The sequence below is a fragment of the Sminthopsis crassicaudata genome, chromosome 3 (assembly GCF_048593235.1).
Source record: "Sminthopsis crassicaudata isolate SCR6 chromosome 3, ASM4859323v1, whole genome shotgun sequence".
NCBI lineage: Eukaryota > Metazoa > Chordata > Mammalia > Dasyuromorphia > Dasyuridae > Sminthopsis > Sminthopsis crassicaudata.
This window is the reverse complement of record NC_133619.1, coordinates 434,590,702-434,599,970: the sequence shown is the minus strand read 5'-3', so window position 1 is coordinate 434,599,970 and position 9,269 is coordinate 434,590,702.

The window sequence follows — 9,269 nt, the reverse complement described above, 5'->3', positions numbered from 1 at the left end:
ATTCCCAATCATGTTTTTAACCATAAATAGCTTCGCTAATTTTTAGTTATAAATCATGTTTGCATTAAATGAAGTTATGCTGGTATGAGTAAATTTTACACATTTGTAAACATAGAATTCTTAACCAGCAACTGGTTCTTATTCAGATTTTATTCTGCCTACTCCTACTTCCCCAGACTGTTTAAAATAATTTTTACTAAAAGTCAAATATTCCTTTTGTGGAAAATGTTACACTTTACCTGCCCTCTTTTCCAGAGAATAACCTGATCCTTCCCTTTTTAAGAGTTGAACAAAATAACATTTTTCCTAAAGTGAAAGTTTGATGTTTTTAGTAAAAGGTAACAATATTGTTTCCTAAAGTACTTAGATTTTCATGATTGAGATTTTACTTTAGAACTTCATCTTAAGGTTTCTTCCTAAAAATAAAGAGCTGTACAGAAGTTAGGGAATACTTTTTGAAGGTGTGAGCTAATAGCCAATTATTATTCATGTACAAGTGAACTGGTCATAAAAGTTTTACTAACCTCCAACAGGTGAGTAATTTTCCAAAAATTTACCTGAATTTATAATGAATGCACTGAAAATTCAAAACACATTTTTTGGGGAGGTCTATATTAATAGCAACATAAACAGAGGAGCAAAGAAAGCTCTTACAATGATCAATGATTTTTTCACTTGGTTTAGTGGTTTCATGTCATTAGGAATTTTGGTTTGCTAAATAGCATGGTAAAGAATAACGGATGTTTTCAAGCAAATTTTTGTTTTATCTTCTGGGCCTATTTCTAATTATAACAGAACACAAATTTAACAAGTAAATATGCACATTGAAAAACTGGATTCAAAACTTGCATGTGTTTCACTGGAAGGAGTGGGGCACTGGGACTTAATTAAGGTGTTTGGTGGGATCTGTAGTACCTCCAGGGTAACAACCAAGAAATCTTAATTTATTCCTATACAAATCTCTACGATCCTAAAACAAAAAACCGTCTTGTAAAACAATTTCCTACTAAGGAAGCTCCTAATTTGGCTATTTGATGCCAAACTAACAAATAGTTCGAACTATTGCAGGGGTAAATACAAACTGAATGGTGCAGACAACTTTTGTTTTCAAAGATGGCAATTAAGTGCTGCTGTTGTAGCAGGTGACATTTCTAAAATGGCAGGGTTTTTGTCATGACACTACACCACATTTACTTATGATAAGGATAGCAGCAGGAGACACCTAAAATGGCAAGGGTTTTTGTCATGACACTACACTTATTTACTTGTGATAAGGACAATTGTATAGGTGAAATTTTATACAAATACTTTAGAAACTTGATAATCTGTTAATAATTTTAAAGGGATTGCTTATAATGCATTGAAATGCTTGTAACAATGTATATGGAACCACTTTTTCATTAAAATCTTTTTGTAAAATGTGTGCAGTGTGTTCTGTGGTAACAAATTCACTTAGTTGTCAAATGTATCAAATGTTTTCAGAGCAATAATGATGTTACATTGTCATATTCAGTGGAAATTTAAATACTAATAGATGGCTGATAAAAGAACCATCTTATCTATTTCTCCAAGCTCAAGGGGAAAATTGAGAGAATCATTTGTGTAATATAAAAATAACCGGTAAAATTGAGTTGAATGATGAGCAAGTTGGTCAATAACTGTAATTGGTGCCATTGAAAAGGCACCATTGAAAATTTAAAATGGATACAAAGCAGTTTGGAGAGCTGTGCTCTAAGTCTAACCAATTTGATGTACCATGCATAATATTACTGTATTTTTTGATAGTGTTTAACATAAATGAACTTCAACCATAACAGCCACCAATGTCATGAAAAAAGTACTATTAAGCATTGCTTCCAGATTGATAGGGCCACGTATGTATTTAACTGCAGGGATACAATTATGACTTAAAGTTGACCTCACTCTTAAGACTAGGCAATCTTAAGACAATGGACACAAGAACTGGGTGATGGTGAAAGAGAGCTTTAAGTTGGACATTAGAATTTAGGTCATTTTACCTTTAACCTATAAAAGATTGGATTAGATAGCCTTAACATGTGGTCTACAAGGTGTTTTTTTTGGTTGTTGAAGGAAAATTTTTAAATTAGACAACATAATATATGCAACATACATGCAAAGTTAGTAAATTCAGGTTTTTAGGTCTTGTCAGATTACAGAAGTTATGCTCACATAGGAATTTAGGCAGTTCTGACTGGGATTAGGAGCATACTAAAATTTGTGTCATTGTACAATTAATGCAGCTGTTGTTGATTGGCATTGTATATAAGAAAATGAGTTGATACATTTAACTTTTTGTTTCAAAAACTGACCCAAGCTCCTAAAGCAGTGGTCTTGAACTCAAATGTAAGAATCCCTGTGAACTACCATCAAATTGCACATTTCACAGATTTATTAATCTAGTTTAGGTACACATGTAAGGGCCAAGTGATAACTGCACTTAAAGAATCCAAGGTAATACATTTGGCAGGACTCCTAATAATTAAATGACTATTTCCTCATGATACCAAATTCATCCTTTTGTTTTTAGGCAACTAGGTTAACAAGGATGAAGAGGATCCCCTAGGTATGGTATGGAGGTGGGTAATATAAAATCCAACTTCCAACTTGAAAACAATATCGAAGCATAGAAATGAAAAGTTCAAATTCCCCTTCAGAACTGTCCATGATAGATTTTTTGTTTGTTTTTAGGTGCTTTTATATTGAATGATTTTTAGATACTGAGTGTTTGATCATTTATTGCTGGCTTAATTTAAAGTGTTGCATCCAATACTAAACTTGGAATTTTAATGTGGCTTTGATAGATTTAAAATAAAGCATCAGTACGGTTGGGCTTAACATGAAAGTTCCATGCCTGTCAAGTGTGGGTATATTGATATCCCTGTCTCTGAATGGTGATGATTTGCATATGATCATTAATGTAACAAGATTGAAATCTAGATTTCAGTTTTGTACATTTCCATAGAACATAAAGGTAATATGGTATAAGAAAAAAACAACACTCAACTTGAGAATCAGAGTTCTAAAATAAGTAGCAAATTATATTGTTACTTGATTTAAGTCAATAAAAGGAAGTAACAGTTTTGGTGGAAATGTGAAGTATATACCTATTTCATGGAGAAGAAATTCTTTGAATTTCAGGTAAATTTTCTTAAGTTACCATGGATACCTATCCTGTAAGTCTGATCAATACATTGAAAATGAGATTTTGCCAAGAAATTCAGTGTAATCACAATTAGACAAACTGATTGAAGATCAGGTTAGATGGTAATCTGATTAAAGACATCATATTTGCTATTCAAGGCCTCATGGCATCATAGTTATTAAAATATTAAAGGAGATGAAATGAAAATTACATTGTCTTTATTGCTTGAGATATTAAATTTGTGTTTAGTACTTTAAAGAGGGTTATGTCTTAACTGTCTGAATAGCTTCACTGTGCTAATCATTTTGCAAGTATTTTAAGCATTTGGGAAAAGAAAAAATATTCAGGGCTTTGATCTTTAGAATGACATTAAGTATACATATTCCTTGGGAAGTGAGTTGCCTTTGAGTTTTAAAGAGAAAAGTCTGACATCTACATCAACAATTTAATAACAGTGATAAACTACATTTATGTAGTGGCATAAAGGTTGTAAAATATTTTTATGTTGCAAATATTACTCCTAATTTGTACCTGAGGAAAGAAGAGCAAAGCTTATGAAGAGGATACCCAACTAGTACCTGAAGGCCACAATGCCTCAATTTAGTGGTTATCTTCAAAATTGTTAGAAGGTTTGAAGCTGGCTGGTTTTTTATAAATGTATTAAGAAATTTAAAGTGGCTTGGATTTTTCCATATTTGAAATGTGACTTCCATAATATTTGGTCAAGTCAGTGTCCTAGAGATTAGGGAGGATAAATTTTTTAAAGCTGGCCCAAAGATTGCTTGGATACAGGTGGGAGAGTGTTTTGACATGGTAAGTAGGGCATGAGTCTTAGAAGCCAATCCTTCAAAAATGAATTGTGTGACCCAGGATAAGTCATTAACCTCTTGTTTCAGTTTTCTCATCTCTAAAGGGGATTGAGTTTGTCAGTTTTTTTGTTTTATCTTTAATAGTGTGTGCTACAATTTAGTCCATTCAAAAATAGCATTCCCAAAGATTTAGATTATTATAAAAATCATTGCTTGCTATAAAAAGGTTCTGCTACTAAATTATATTTTTGCCTAGAACTTTTTTTGATATGAGGGAAGCAGGAAATAATGAGGTGGCATTGGATCTGGAGTCAGAAAGACTCCAGATTAAATCCAGCCTCAGATACTAGCTGTGTGAGCCTTGGGCAAGTCACTTAACCTGTTTGTCTTAATCCACTGGACAAAGAAATGACAAATCATTCCACTATCTTTGCCGAGAAAACCCCATTCAAACTCACCATGAGGTGGACACAACAAAATAAGGGAAGTCACTTCCTAATGAGGAACTTTCTCTACTAATCTAGACATTGGAAACCAATCTTGGGGTTGCCTGGGACATTGAGATTTTCTCAAGGTCACACAAACTGGTATATCAGAGGCAGTTATTAAATCACTCAGATCATCCATCTTGAACTAATTGCCATTTATCCTTCCAACTGAAACATTTGGATCAGACCTCCAGAGAATATCCTCCTCCCCAGGCCAATGAATGTATTCAACATTGGAAATCCATCCCGGGGCTGAAATGTCCTCTGAGGTGAGTGTGTGTTATCACAACCTGTTTTATCTAGGGGTATCCCACCCCATGCTACACATATATGTGTTTGTTTTGTACACTTCCAATTTCTAATTCTTCCGCTGGAACAATTGCCCTATGGCTCCATTCCCAGTACTGTCTCCATCAGAATGGAGCTTATAAAGAGGATATACTTAAAGCTAGGGTCAGTCTCACAATTGTATTTGTATCCCCAACACCTAGATGATATAGTAGAAATTCTGCAGGCTGGCTCTGTAAAGCACTTCTTAAATCTCAAACTAAATGGCTACAATATTCCCAGCCCAATAGAATGTCATATTGTACTGAGAAATATTTAAGGTAATAAAATATCTTTGGTGAAAAGTATACTTAATAGTTTAGAAATGAATGGTCTTATGAAGTCTTGCCTAAAATTCCTAACTGAAATTTTACCTTAGAAAAGAATTTAGTCTTATTTTATAGATTAATGGCTCAATACAGCTAAGTGGCTTCCAAACTTCTAAGACCACCTATATTACACTCAACAGAGCACCTACCTTTAAACTCCAAAAAACTTGAGCTCATTCTTGAGTTCCCTGCTCCCCAGTTCTGTTGTTCAAATCAGCAAAACATCCCATGAACTCCAGTATTTTTTATAGAATGTAGGAAAGCAACCAATCAATAAGAAAAGCTAGGAGCTAAGTGAGAGAGTGGGAGTGATAGAGGGGGAAATCTGCTGAAGAAGATGCATTGGGATGGGATCAAGTGGTGCAGCAGGAAAGTGGTTTGCCTTGGCAAGAAGGTTCCCTTTCTGTGAGAGGAGTGAAGAAGATAGAATGGCAGAAGGCATTTGAGTGAAATGGGAGCTTTCAGTGAAATGGCCTCTTTTTTTTTTTTTCAGTGCAATTTGAAGCAAAGTTCTCAGCTGTGAGAATATGATGCAGGGCAGAGGGTGCCATGGGAAGTTTGAGGTAGGATAAAAAGATTTAGAAGAGTCTCCATGATAAAGAGCCACAGGGTTAGAGAAATAAATTTAAAAGCATTGCCTTGCAGCAATGAAAGCCCAGTTGAGATTATAAAATATATATTTGTAATGGAAAATTCTGTGATTTTCTTCCAGTTTCTTTGAGCAGTATGTTTATAAGAACAAAGACAACTGAGAGGTGGGAGTGATCCCAAGGCTAAAGCTGGTCAGGACAAGATCAGCAATGTAAGAGGGGAAGACCAATAGATAATGCAGAATTGAACTGTTTCACCAAAGGGTCAAAATGAGAAAAAAGTATTGTAGCTAATACAAATGTCATTGCTTGGGAAAGAATTGAGGGATCAAGGGATGTAGGTCATTGCGAGAATGAAAAACAGGGTTTGGCCTTTTCCAAGGAAAGAGGTGGAATGACAATAGATTTTGATCAAATAAGGGAATTTCAGCTTTCATAAACATGGAAGTGGTGCAATTGTGGGTGATAAGATCAAGGGTATGACCATCTTTGCTTGGAGGTGGGGTGGAGGAACCGATAATATCAAACTTACCTCTACAATACATCTCTCCAACCACAAATGCCAACCATCTTATATGAGCCTATTATCTCCTCTAAGTTTGACTATTGCCAATAATTTGCTATTTTATCCAATTCTCATTCCTTCTACCCTCATCCATCCTCCATACAACTGTATTTTTAAATATGTGTCCATACCATTCACCTGGTCAAAAAAGTCCAATGTAAAGTTTTTTCTTGGCTTTAAGATAAAATGCAGTGTCATCTAGTCAAAATCTTCTTTCCTAATTTTGGTGCACATTGCTATTTTTCAGTTTCCATTTCCAAACTGATCACCTTGCTATTCCTCACAAAAGATACTACATTTCCAGTTTCTATGTAGATTGTCCTTTATGCTTGGAACAGCCTCTTTTCTCCAGTTTATGCCCTCCCTCCAAGAAAATATTTAGCAATTATTTTTAAATGCCTTTTCTGTGTACAGATAATTAACCTTACCTCTTCCCATCATCCCCACCTCTCCCCCCCATGTAAAGTTAAGTATGGGGTGATTAGGGAAGGTTGTTTTTGTCTTCTGTATCTCCAATATCTGGCATGATGTCTGACAAATGCTTACTAAATGCTTGGTTAATAAATGTACTCCAAGATCACAAGTAGAAAGCAACAGAATTGCAATTCAAGTCCAGTCTTATGGCCACTAATCAGATCATCTATCCATGAAGCCATGACTTTTGTCAAATGGAAGTAAACCAGTTGACTACAATTTTGTGATTTTACTGCTAAATCCCACAAACAGAATTTATTGCCCTAATTATATTCTTTGCAGCCATTAGAGATCTCAAGACAGAAGAATACTGTGGTCCTTTTATACCTTGAGTTATGTCTTTGCCAGCTGTATCAGCAAAAGTTTTAGTCTCAGATCAGTGGGGATGAATAGCTCCCCAGAAAACTAACTGAGAAATGAAGTCAACATCCAAAAGGACCTTCACTAGAGACCTTTAGGTTCAAAGACATCAGTTCCTAAAAGAGCATGGGAGGGTGGGGTGAGGAGGGAAGTTGAATGGCTCAAAGGTGGTCTACCAATTTTCCTTTTTTCTATATAAAAAGATCTCAAATGATGCATTAACAGTGGTGCTTATTTTTCCAATACCTAAGGATCCTAAGGAAATGATTGGCTAGATGAAATGGCAAACAGACTATTCCCTCTTTATTATCTCATCAGCATGTAGAAATCTATAGAAAGCAATATTCTTTAAAAAAAAACTACTTAATTTGTGTTGATATGAATATTATAATTTTAAAGAAAAATTAATCTAAGCAGATAAATTGCTATAAGCAAAAATAATTAGACTTCAAATTGCATATGTAATTCTAAATTCTTTTATCTACAACTTGAACATGACAATTCTGTCTCATTTGACTGAAATGCTTTGCCTTCTCACTTCAAGTATCCTATTTTCTACAGTACCCCACACTGCTGGTTCCTTCCCTCTTCCCCAATTAGGATAGCTCTATGAAAGGCAAGGGCCATGTTTTCTTCTTTCTTTGTATTTCCAGAGTTTAACATTGTGTCTGACAAAAAAATAAGCACTGAACAAATACTTATTGACTGACCACTATCCAGAGAATTGCCTTGATACATGTTCTTTGATGAAAGGTTAACAGATCTTTTGCTTTAAGGATTTAGAACTTTTTTCTTAAGAAGGTTCTTAGAGAAAATGCTACCCTAGATTTTAAGGGAGAAAATACTTCAGAGTCCTCATAGATAAATGGAACCCCCCACCCAGTTTATCAAAATAGCTGCATGTAAATGTGTATGGATGTATAAATTCTGTAATGAGTAAAAAAATATTTATTTTACAAAGGATGGCACTAGCTACAAGTATCTTAACCTGATTTTGAGGACCTTGTTTTTGAAAATATTTTAATAGCTATTTCAAATGATTTCTAATCCAACATACTTCATATTATGCATTTACTTTTTTTTTTTCTATTAAGAGATCCATAGGCTTCACCAGACTCACATAAAGATCCATGACATGAGTAAAAATTCCTGCCCTATAAAGAAAATGTATCTAAATACTTATTAAAAAGAGAATAACAATCACAATCCACACACAAAATTGCTTTGTGACAGCGACAACAGCCTAGACACTTTGCTAAGCACTTTCCCCATATCACATTCGATCTTCACAACTCTGGAAGACAGGTGCTATTATCTTCATTTTACAGTTAGAGAAACTGAGGCAAAGAGGATTAAGTGGCTTGCTCAGAATCATACAGTAAGTATCTGAAGCTACATTTAAGCTCAGGTCTTCCTGACTCCAGACCTGCTGCTCTATCCCACTGTGCCACTTGTCATAGTTTAAGTTCATACTAACACAGAATGGCATTCTGTTCATAGAAAACATAAGATAAAAAAGTCAAAGATTGAATAAGAATCATAGTGTCCTCAAAGTCTTATTCCAGTTTTAAGTTATTAAAACATAAAACTACAGTAAGACTCTTAGGATACTCTATATTCATCTTTCTCAATAAAGCCATAAAATTTTTTTCTTGCAAGTGGTATTCATTATATATTGATAAAGATTTGATTTCCACCCCACTCCAGGCCTACCCAAGGCAACAAGTTTAGAAGTTACTAGAAAAATAGCATCTTAACACTCTGAAGTAGAAGGAACCTCTGATGTCATCTTTACAAATGGTCAAACTGAAGCCCAGAGAAGTTAAGGGACTTAGCTGTCCCTAAGTAATTGGCAGCTTTTGCCACTTTCCACTTCACCATTATACAGATAAACTTGTCTCCTTTGACTTTTGGGGAGCCCTGAGGCTTTGTCCCCCTTTTTTTGGGGGGAAGTTCCTGAGTCTCAAACTCTCCTCTGAAAGAGACCCACCCTCAGAGAGCCCAGTTGGGTGGTCTAATTCACTTGGAGACAGAGGCCAGGGATATCTGGTCGAATCCTCTATTGACTTGAAAATTATTCTGGAACCACTCCCAGTAGCTCAAACTCCTAAAATAAGTAATCTCTTTTCAATTGGAGATCTCAACCAATGAATCTCATTCAATT